The sequence below is a fragment of the Hipposideros armiger genome, unplaced genomic scaffold, assembly GCF_001890085.2.
Source record: "Hipposideros armiger isolate ML-2016 unplaced genomic scaffold, ASM189008v1 scaffold_309, whole genome shotgun sequence".
Classification (NCBI taxonomy): Eukaryota; Metazoa; Chordata; class Mammalia; order Chiroptera; family Hipposideridae; genus Hipposideros; species Hipposideros armiger.
The window spans coordinates 668,576-679,219 of record NW_017731659.1 but is presented as its reverse complement, the minus strand read 5'-3'; the positions used below and the strand labels follow the sequence as shown (position 1 = coordinate 679,219).

General features: G+C 52.3%; 1 protein-coding gene across 3 annotated transcripts in view; it reads left to right on the top strand.

Annotated features, from left to right (window-relative positions):
• The first annotated feature begins 6 nt into the window (after positions 1-6).
• The window catches only part of TSPAN18 (tetraspanin 18), a 179,784-nt gene continuing 169,146 nt past the window's right edge, over positions 7-10,644 (top strand). For all 3 annotated transcript variants that reach the window (XM_019659967.1, XM_019659960.1, XM_019659958.1), the window contains exon 1: positions 7-294. The gene's annotated coding sequence lies outside the window, so the exon portion shown is untranslated. The remainder of the gene's footprint in view (positions 295-10,644) is intronic.

Below are 10,644 nucleotides of genomic sequence, written 5' to 3'. Positions count from 1 at the left end.
GCGGCTGCAGCTGCCGCCGGCATCTCGGGGGCTCCAGGCTGCCGGGCGGACGCAGCGCCGAACGATCCACAGCCGAACCGCGCGAGGCCGCCCGAGCCCCGGCCCCGAACCCTGAGACCCGAGCGAGAGCAGCCGCGGCCGCCGCCTCGCGCCCCCGGGTCCCTGGACACGCCGCCGCCGCCAGGAAGGCAGCCGGCGCCCAGCAAGTTGCGAGCGCGCCTCTCCGCCCGGGGAAAGTTTCCCTCGCGGCCGCTGGCAGGAGTTGGCGCGGGGTCCAGCCGCTGGCTCTGGAAGGTAGGGGGCTCGGCACCTCCGTGCTCTCCGTGCGTCCGGCCGCTACGCCCCCGGGGACTTGGAGACTCCACGCGCGCCCCCCCTGGGAGACTGTTGGGCACGGTGGGGGTTGGGAATGGAATTGGGGGGGATCCCAGGATGGTCCCGGGGAAGCCCTGGAACCAAGTTCTACTTAAACTAGCATGGGGAGGGTCAGGGAGATGTTCTCGTCCCCGATACCTGCCCCTAATCCGCTGAGGACCGCGGGCTGCCCCCCGGACAGGTGCAGCGCCAGTCGGCGTTGAGCGCTCTGGGTGGGTGAGTGTGGGGGGCCAGGAGAATGGCGGGGGTGGCAGGTGTGGTCACAAGGTTCGGGGTCTCGGCGAAGGCTGCTTCCTGAGGGAGGGGTGCGCGCTTCGCCACTCTGTAGGAAGGCGGGTAGGGACCAGGGATTAGGAGCGACGACCTGGCCCGGGAGGGTTTCTGGGCCCAGCCGGGCGCTGAGGGCGTGCTGTCTTCGGGGTCCCTGGCAGCGGGGCGGGGTGGGAGCGCCACGCTTTCCTCCGGGGCACCCCCCTGACTCCCTACAGGGTGTGTGCGGTTCGGGGAAGCAGTGATTCCGTAGGGTGCTCGGTGGATCCGAGGGTCGGGCATGTCCAGATTTAGGGGGTGTAGTGGGAGTCCGCTTGGAGGGTTGGCGGGTTAGCGTATGGCTTCGCGCGGGCTTTGGGACCTGGCTGGCTTGAAGTGAGTTGGCTACCGCCAGGGGGCGCCCTTCCCTGGCCCTTTCACCCACAGGAACGCGCGAGTCCTGGTTCCTGCGACAAACGCATTGAAAATCCAGGACAGGCAACCACAGACCCTCCAACCCACGCCGCCGGGGCCTCTCCCAGAGGAGCACCCGGCTCCACAGCCGGACTGGGGGAGAGGAAACGAGTATGAGGCTCGGTGCCTCAGTTGTAACTGCACTGTGTGCTGGAAAGCTTGGCTCTCAGGAGGTGGTTTTTCTTGGGGGACTGGCAGGATCTATGGTTGAATACAAAACTCACCCCCAGAAAAGCAAACGAGAGAAACTGTACACTAGCAGCAAATTTGTGTGGAGAAAATGGATGGGAGAATTAACTTTTCGAGGAGTCTTTGGAGTTTGAAACCCTAACCCCTGAATGCACTCTTTGTGTAAAAGTTGTACCTTTGTTCCCTGGATCAGGCCAGATCCCTACCTGCTGTGGCCCAATGAGGGTCTTGGAGCTTATCAGATCCCCTTTTATCCTTCCTCTCTCTGGGCACAGATAAACTGGGAGGTGCAGGGTGGGGATGATGGGAGCCGTTAAAGACTTGAGCAGTCTAGGCTCAAATGGTAAATTGCTCAGTCAACAGGAGCCCCCTGCCCCCAATAGGCCACATTCATCTGGTCTGGTGGAAACCTGCTGTGTGTCTGCCCTATTGTCTGACCTCGGGGGCCCTGTGTGTTGAGTCTTCGTGTCCCTGCCAAAGCCTCGGGAAGCAACGTGGCTGCTGGCATCTGTGAAGAGCGTCATCTTTGTCATGTGTAGGGCTGTTTGACACTAAACGGACCCTCGCCTCGTTTTTTCTTTCCAATTTCCTCCCTCCTCCCTGCACCCCAAGTGAGTACAAATGAGCAAATCAAAGATGGTGCAATGGCCTCATAATGGCTGGGGAAGTTTTCATCTTTCTCTTGGCTTGAAACTGTGTGCTTTTTGGGTCAGTCCCCCCTCCAGTGTCCCCTGAGCCCCCCGCAAAGGTGATGGAAATGGGGAGGACCCTGAAAGAAAGTTAAGGTCCTTGCTTTCAATGTACCCCACCTACTATTTTTGTTGGGTGCTATCAACATGCTCCAGGACTGAGTTGTCCCGAAGGAAGATCAGCATGATTTTTCTGTTGAGTAGAAGAGGAGGGGGACCCAGGAGACAGAGGAAAGGGTGGAGGAGCTGGTCTCTGGATGTGCCTTAAGACATTCCATGGGGCTAGAAAACAAAAGGATTTTTTGTTTTGTTTTTAGCCACTCTTGTTTTTCTGTGGAGGGAAGCCTGCCAGGAACAGCCCTGCCCTTGGGACCTGGGTGTAAGCTCGAGGCCCAAGGCCTGAGCCCCAAGGACTGGCAGCTTCTGTGTTCCACTCATTCTTTCTGCACCCTGCTCCCCCCTCCCCCCATACACAATGTACCCTGAAGAGAAGAGGGAACTGAGACCCCAGGGCTGCTGACATCCACATTTGGACTTAGCATATCATGTGTGAACTCAAAGTGCTCCCAGGCACTTTGCTGATCTCTGATTCAGCAACATTTCAAGTCTTGGTCACTCTGGTGTCCTTGTTGCCCTGTCCCCCAAATCCATTTAAATGGCTGACCCTCAGGGTATCTTTACCCAAACTGAGGCTGAAATAGCAGTGCATCAGTGATTCTAGGGCACTTTCTAGGAGCCAGAGTTCATTTGGAGTTGGAGTTAGAACATCTTGGGTTGATCCCCAAAGCACCCACCCGCTATAAAAAAATTCCATGTCAGCTGGGAAATAGCTCCTTGAATTACTAAATGAGGTTGTAACGGTCTGAGGGGGGCGGGGGGGCTGGAGAACAAGGTGCTGGGCAGGGACAGGTGTGCAAGGGGGTGTCGAGGCAAGGGCTTACAGTAGGGATTTGTGGGAGGGGGTCAGAAAGGGAGGAAACAGCAGATTCAAATCCAGCTCTCAGGGATCGTCGTTGCGGCCTTGGGCAAGTCACTTCCCCTCTTGAACCTACTTTCCCAGTCTGTGAAATGAGGGTCCTGGCCCAGGAGATTCTGAGGGGCTTTGCAACTTAGGAGAGCCTAACGGTTCAGGATGCTAGGCATCCCTGCTCTGCCTTTGGTCCAGTGGAGGGCACCTTTCTCGGCTGTCTTGCCCCGCCCTGCCCCACACCTGCTTAGCAAACCAGGCTCCTGGCCTCCGTCAGATTGTGGTTTGGGGGTAGAGAGGGTAATGTCGGTGCCCCCTGGGAGCCCCATATCTGTCTGCAGGCTCGCACTTTGCCTTTCTCCCAATGCATGTCCTGCTTCACTCTCTCCCTTTCCCTGGGAAGAGCAAATGTTGGTGGCTGGGCCGCCCCTTTTAGGGTCCCCTCTTTCCAGAGGGCTGCTCTTTTGGCCTATTTAATCAGCTGCTGAGAAGAAAATCAGGGACATTTGTTCATGCTCCTCTGGGACACAGCAAAGGGAGGGGTCTTGGAAACCAGCACTTTGGCCCCTCCCCAGGAGCAGATGATGGGCTGAGCCGGGTATTGCTGCAACTTGATGCCACTGAGCAAACCTGCCAGCTTGGGCTCCTCCTGCCGCACAGGCTGGCACCTTGGACCTGCATCAGCGCTCTGCTGGAGGGCGGGGGAGCAGATAATGAAACACTTATTAAAATCAAAGAGAGCGAGATGATGAGCACCAGTGTTTGCAGCTGGCAAAGCAGGTCTTTCATCTCGGCACTTATCTTAAAGTCCAACCCTTACCCCTTGTCTGCACCCCAGATTGGTGCTTTAATTAGTGATTCAAACTACTTGGAAATGAGCAGAAACATGTTCGCTGTCATGTGCGTGTGTGCGTGTGTGCATGTGTGTGTGTGTGTGTTCTGTGTGTACATACTAAGACACACCAAGATAGCATGGAAGGGTTCCTGAATCGGGAGTTAGGAGACTTGTGTTCTAGCCCTTGATTCTGTTACAAATGGAGCTGTGTGACCTCGAGCGAGCCGCTACCCCTCTCTGAGCTTCAGTTTCCCTATTTCTTTAGAGGCAGCTTTATGTGGTGGTTAGGCTGCTCAGGTTTGAATGCTGGCTTTCTCCTATTTATTAGCTGTGTGACCCTAGGCCATTCAACCTCAGTTTCCTGATCTGTAAAACGGGTCTGATAATACCTCATTGGATTGTTGTGACCAGTCATCCAGATGAAACATATAAAGCACTTAGCACAGGGTCTGGTACTGAAAATACCTAGTAGATAGTCACTGTCTTCATTGTTATTATTGTCCTTGTTACTGTTATGGTGAAATGGGGGAGATCAACTTTGACCCTTTCCAGCTCTGATCTTCTGAGGCGTGGTACAGTGTGTGTGTGTGTGTGTGTGTGTGTGTGTGTGTGTGTGTCTGCGTTAGGGATAGAAGACAAGGGCACACGAAATAAATGGCTTTTTTTGTTTTCTTTCTTCCTTTCCCTGCCTCACCGAGGGACTCCTGAGTTAAAATCTTGTGAGTATTCTCACGCTAGCCCTGTCCCCGTGGCAGGAAGCCCAATTTGACGTCACTGAAAATATCCTGGTTTCTGGCACTTGAGGGATGATATTTCATCAGCTCGTATTTGCCCATCCTTTCTCTTCCACCCTTTGTTTCCCACCCTGAACCAGAGTACGAAGACCATATGTGCAGATAATGAATTTAGGCTGATACGCAACTCTCAGATTCACCCAAATAAAAGGCCATCTTCCTGGAAGACACTTTCGACTTCAAAATAAATAATCTGGCTCCCCTGCTACATTGCATTATATCTGGCCGGCCCTGCTTTCCTCTGTGTTGTGCTCCTGAGTCTGTTGCAGGGACGTGGGCTGGGCCAGGTCTGTGGTCTAAGGCTCTGGGTTCTATTAGCCGTCTTGGCTGGGGCAGCCTTTCCCGGCTGTACGTCTGCCTCATCCCCCTCTGGAGAGGCTGGTGCTCTGAGCCAGCCCAGTGATGGTCTTTATGGTGGCAGACACTTTGAGAGTGCTCACCATCAGCCTGGAGCTAGCCAACTCTTTCTCTCCCCTCCACCCTCAAGGTTGGTTCAGATGCTGTCCCCATTTTACAGATTGGAAAAGAAGGCTCAGAAACATCAAGAGAGTAGGTGGTGGCACTGGGATGTGATCCTAGGTTGATCTGATTCCCCATCCTGTGTTCTAAACCACTATGTAATCTTTCCTCTTGTTTCAAAACCTCCTGTGAGCCCCAAAGCCCCAGGGAAGATATCCCTGAGATTCAATCAGGCCCCTCCCTCCCTGCTTTTGATCATTTTCTGGGCTCAAAATGCCTATGGGATTCCCTCTTTTCATCCTGCCTTGTTTACTCAGCCATTCTGAGGACAGTGAGAAGTAGGAGTTTTTTGGGGCAAGGCTGCTTGCTTCCAGGAGGGGGATGATCTTATTAAGCAACAAAAGGTTGTAATTGAAAGAGGATGTGTGTTGGAGTCACAGATCTGCATTTGAATCTTGTTTCTGCCACTTACTGGCTATATGGTTTCTTTATCTGTGAAAATCAGAATAATAGCAACAATGATACTGTTAAGTAAAGTAACACTAGCTGCCACAGCAGATGACCTCAAACTCTCAGTGGCTTCGCGCTACAGGCTTAATTCCCGCTCACATTACTTGTGTGACATGGATCTCTGCTCCACATGGGTACTCAGGGACCCAAGATGCTAGTCACTCCACCACCTTTGCCGTTGCACCTGTATTATGTGGCATCCACAGTTACTGCAGAAGGGGAAGAGAGAGATGGAAAAGGCACACTAACCTGCCTCAGCCCGGAGGCGACATACCTCACTTCAGCTCCAGGACTTTGGACAGAACTGTCACATGGCCCCCAACCAGCTACAAGGGAGGCCGAGAATAAAAGGAAGAGGGTGGATATTTGCTGAGCAATAACTCCCTCCATTTACATTTCCCTAATAGAGTACTTTGAGAATTAATTGAGATGATGCATTTAAAGCTCCTAGCATCGACCTGGCGCATAGCTCTTAAAACATGGAAGCTTCCTTTTCCTAATAATCCCTGATGTGCATTGCTCTTTATAAATCACAGACTGTGTACACGGAAATATGTCTCTGGGCAGATCGTATAGTGCCTCTAATACACTGGAGGGAGGCGGGGCTTAGAGAGGCCAAGGGACTGGCAAATGAATAAATACACAGCAAGGGCATGACGCTGGGCCCTTGACCTTTAGCCCGTGGCTCTCATGACCTTCTTTGCTTACTGAAATTTACTGCTCTGAGAACTTCCAGGATCCTCCAGCACCTACTTCTGCTCCTATTTCCGCCTCCCGTATTGTAAGGGTGTGGAGCGTCTGTATTCATCGCGTGTGCGTGCGTGGGGCAGGAGGAGAAGGGGCCGGGGAGGGGAGGCTGCAGGAGCGATCTGGAAGCTGAGGGAGAAGCCTAGGGGTGTGAGGTGAGAGAAGCCATACTTTGATATTCATCATGAAAGCCATAGGAATTTGGGCCCTACATACACTGCTTTGGGAACTGCTGTGCATTCAAGCTTTGGGGTGTCCCCCAAATGACATACAAGGGTACCTATGTTTCCTGTCTCACCTGTGCAACCCCACACTGGCCCTCATGGAATTGGCCAGGGAAGGAGAGGGGACCTGCGGAGGCTCTCCAGCCCTGTTTTTCTGCAGACAGTAAGATGGCCAGAATTAGGTTTGAATCCTGACTCTCCTAATGGGCACTTGTTCATCTCTCTGAGCTTCAGTTTTGTCCTCTGCAAAGTGGAAAGAATGTGGGAAAGCTATAAAGCTAATCAAGTGATTGGCACATAGTAGGTCTCAACACATTTGTACATCTCTCCTCTCCCATTGAGTAAGAAGGAAGAGTTGCCCTTGGCAAGGCACACCCACCCATAAAGACGGTCTCTTGGATGGAGAGGCACTGGGTATCCATCCTCGCCAGCCTCTTGCTGAGCTCTTAGGTTGGACTAATATGACTTCCATTTGAAATAGGTAAAAACTATGGAGTCCTGGCCTTTGGATTTAGGTCTGTCTTTTCATGTCTAATTTACCACTGTCAGTGTGTGTGGGGAGGGGGGGTGCCTGGAGCTGCTGCTGAGAGAGGCCCCCTCCTGTGTCGCTGCCTCTCCTGCTGGGACAGATTGCAACACTCTCCCTGGCCAAGTGCGCCTCAGCTTCCGGGAGAGCAGCCCTGCAGCCACCTGGTGCCTGACATTTAGGGCTCCCTCCAGCAGGGCAGGCTCAGGGTTCTGATCTGCTATGGGCTTTTAGCTCCTAGGGGAATGAGGCATTTCTGCAGCCAAAAGAGAAACACCTCTGGGATAACTGTCCCCCTGAACAGACCCTATGGGAATAGCTGGTGGGCTGGATACTGGAGTTGGGGGGTGGTCTTTGAGAAAGGATGGCTCCCCAAGACAGGGTTCTGAGGTGGTCCATTGACCCCTTGGGCACAGTGGACACTTGTGGGCACTGCATAAATTGTCCTTCCTCTGCAGCTGCTACCAAGACGCTAGGGAGGCACGCAGACTCCCGGCTGCTCCGAGAGGTGCTGGCAGGCACACAGGCCAGCTAGGCCTGTGAGTTGGCACCGCGTGGTTCCTCAGACACACCTCATTTACGCCTACCCCCAGACCTCAGCTTCTCAGGGACACTTGGGACAGGGCTTTGGACCAGCTCAGGAGCCCCATGAGGCAGCATATAGGTGTCCTAGAGCTACTGTAACAAAGCTCGGCTCCCCCATGGGGGCTTCACGCAAGACATTTATTCTTCCATAGTTCTGGAGGCTAGAAGTCCAAAATCAAGGTGTTGGCAGGGCTCTAGGGGAAGGTTCTTCCTTGCTTCCTGCTAGCTCTGGTGGTTGTTGACAATCCTTGGTGTTCTTTGACTTATGGACCCATCACCCCAGTCTCAGTCTCTGTCATCACATGGTGTTCTCCCAGTGTTTATCTTTCTTCTTCTTATGAGGATACCAGTCATATTGGATTAGGGCCTAATGACCTCATCTTAACTTGAACTTGATTACATCTGCAAAGACCCTATGCTCAAACAAGGTCACATTCACAGGTACCAGGGGTTAGAACTTCAACGTACCTTTTGGGGGTTCACAATTCAACCCATCACAGGTGGGGGTATATTATTGCCCCATTTTGCAACCAAGAAAACCAACCCAAAGAGGTTAAGTAATTTGCCCAAGTTCATAAAACTATACAACTAGTAAGTGATTGGTAAATTAATCTCTGTACATTTCAGTTTTCTTATCCATAAAGTGGGGCTTTATAACCCACCTCATGGCCTAGTTATGAGCGTCAAAGGAGGTAAATGCATCCCACAGCTAAGCATTTGTCAAATGCTGTTATCCATGTTTGCTCCCTCTGGACAGGCCTGGAAAGGTGCTGGGTGTTCAGTTTGGGCTCAGAAAACAGCGACGTATATGAATTGTAACTGATTGCAGACAGACATATTTTCTAGAAACCATGATTTGAAATGACTGCATGAAAGGCACCATTTACATTCTTTCAACGTTATCTTTCTGGACTTGCCTGCCATCTCGTCCATCTCCTCTCAAGTTGAGAATCTCTGGTTGAGGTGCATTGTTCTCGTTTGCTCCTTGTCCTGGGTACACCTTTAGCCCGGAAATCACTGTGACTGCGAGTTGAGTTCCTCTCTCCCGGTGCAGTATCTGGGCATCTCTGCATGAGGAGGTGGGGTTGGAGGGCAAGCAGGCGGCTGTCAGCTACACAGCCCATCCTGCAGGGGCCCAGGAGGGTTTGAGGGTTCAGATATGCAGCCTTGTCCCCATGCAATGGAAAGCAGAGGAGGCAAGGTTCCATTGAGGGTTGGGAGTGCGGCTTCTGAGCATAATGGCCTGGGTTCAAATCCCAGTGCAGCCATGTGTCTTGACCTTTGGCAAACTACTTAACTCGTTTGTGCCACCATTTTACCTCACAGGGGTTTATGAAGCTAAAATACAATTAAAATGCATAAATGCATCTCTTAGGATTGAATGTGGCACTTTGAAAGTATTCAGTGAATGTTAGAATTATTCTGATTATTTTTATTTCTTAGCTGTTTCCCTTAATGAAATGAGGGCAGAAACCTGTCTGCTTTATTCTCCAGGGAGCCTGCAGGGTGTGGCTCAGTGCCTCGGGCTGAATGGATGTCTAGTTTGTACATGCTGAATGAATGAGTGAAGGAATGAATTCTTAGTCATAACTTCTTTGGGACACATTCTTCCTTGCTATGCACGGAGGCCTCTACCCATGAGCCCCCCCTCTTATCTAGGGGCACCACAGGAAACAACCCAGTTGGGAGACCCAGGTGCCATGAAAAACTCAGAAAAGGTACTTATATCTGGGGGTGGGGGCAGCACAGGCCTCTCCATGGAGGGAAGTACAAACGGAAGCTTGGAGGATGAGGAGAAGCTGGGGAAGGTTGTGTCACCACAGGACACAGGCTGTGTGGGGGCCCGATGGGTAGAGCCACATCTGTGGTGTTGGGTTTTCCCACGACGCGTGGGGGAACAGAAGGACACAGCCAGCAGAGACACTGCTGCATCCCCAGACACATGGAAGGGAGGCCAGTCCTTCTCCAGGGCTATCACCTAACAGGGGTACCTCCTTCGAGGCGGCCCAGATCTATACAATGCCAGCTGGACCAGAGAGGGTCCTCATTCAATTCACAGATAAAGTAACTCTCAAGTTCCCATTGCTCCCTACTGTCCCAAAAATAAAATTCGATTTACCGAAGTTCAGCTTACACACTTCATTAGGGCAAACATCTGTTGTGTAACGTGATCATGTTAGCCATGTGGCTGGAAGCCCTTCAGTGGATGCTCACTTGTGTTCAAAAGCCTTTCTCCGGCAGCCTCTGCCCGCTCCCCATCCAAGCCTTCCCCCGCCGCCCGCTGTTCCAGCCCACCTGCTACGTTGCTTCCTTCTCCTGTCCCCACCCCACACACACACTCTACATGCTCTCCTCCCCCAACCCCTGCAATGCTTTTTTTTCTCCTTCTTTAACTACCTGACTCTTCCTCATCCTTTGGATCCCAGCCCCTGCATCACCTCCTCCAGGAAGCCCTCCTGGACTCCCATGTGGGCCAAATTCCCCACCTTTTGGCTCTAGATTGTTCCACCATCCCCTCTTTAATGTGGTTTCATCACAGCTGGATGATTGTTGACTTGTCTTTGTGGCTATTTAATGCCCATCTCCCTCACTCTACTATAAGCCCCAGAGGGCAGGGACCCTGTCAGTCTTTGCTCATCTCTGTATTCCAGGTACCTGGCAGGTGCTCAGGAGGTGCCTCCCTCCATTTTTCTCCCCTGCAGCCCAGTGTTTTCCAGGTCGAGAGCATGGCTAATATGTGTTGGTCACTTGCAGAGTGCCAGGCGCTGACAAGTCAGATCACATCCAATAGCATGGTTTGGAGTCCCAGTTCTACTGCTCGCCAGCTCCACAGCCTTGGGCACAGCCTCTTTGTGCCTCGTTTTCTCATCCATAATATGGGACTAAAAATAATACCTAATTCATTGAGCTGTTGTGAGGATTAACGAAATTAATTCATGTCACATTTATGTGCTCACAATTTTGGAGGCTGGAAGGTCACGATCAAGGTGTTGGCAGATCTGGTTTCTTCTGAGGTCTGCT